The following is an 801-nucleotide window of genomic DNA, read 5'->3' on the forward strand; positions in this document are numbered from 1 at the left end:
AGAGAGAGAGAGAGAGAGAGAGAGAGAGAGAGAGAGAGAGAGAGAGAGAGAGAGAGAGAGATGTGAGTCACCCAAAGGTCCCTATGTTATTGATTTTCAAATGCACACTTTCACACACAAGGACACAATAACAGACTAAAATCAATAAGATGAGATGTCCCTGATCTTGTCCCTCAGCCCAAAACCTGGAATCCCTGCCCTGCCCAATCAACCCTACCCCCTACTGCCTTTCTTCCTTCCTCTTCTGAGGCCAGGGAGAGGGAGGGAGGGCAGGCAGCTGAAAGCTAAGGGTCCTCCCCAAGTCGGGCTGTTTTGATCTGAAAGCCCCACCACGGTCTTGTGGTGATGAGGCAGGACCTGTACACATTACAAGGCTTACTACCCTTCTGACATCCGAAGAGCTAGTCACAGGTGTGTCCAACCATGGCCCTTGGGCTGCATGTGGTTACGGATAGCTGTCTATGTGGCCCAACACAAAGAGGTAAACTTACTTAAAACAGGGTTTTTTGTTGCTGTTTGTTTTTTGTTTGTTTGTTTGTTGATAATTGGATCGAGGAGTTATTCCTCTGTTGCAATGTCAAAAGGTTGGACATTCCTGATAGATGATCTCTTAACCTAGTCCAGAGTAACCAGAGATAGCTCAGCAGAACAGGCAGAAACCATGAGGCAGAGAAGGATAGGTCCCTCGATACCAGGCCTCATGGGGCTCTGGGCTGCTTTCTTGGCGGATGGGGACTGTCATCATACAGCTGAGATTTGGTGCAGCCTGCTACGAGGGCTTGCAGCTGCGTCCTCTGCTCC

Source organism: Mus pahari, chromosome 9 (assembly GCF_900095145.1).
Source record: "Mus pahari chromosome 9, PAHARI_EIJ_v1.1, whole genome shotgun sequence".
Taxonomy (NCBI): domain Eukaryota; kingdom Metazoa; phylum Chordata; class Mammalia; order Rodentia; family Muridae; genus Mus; species Mus pahari.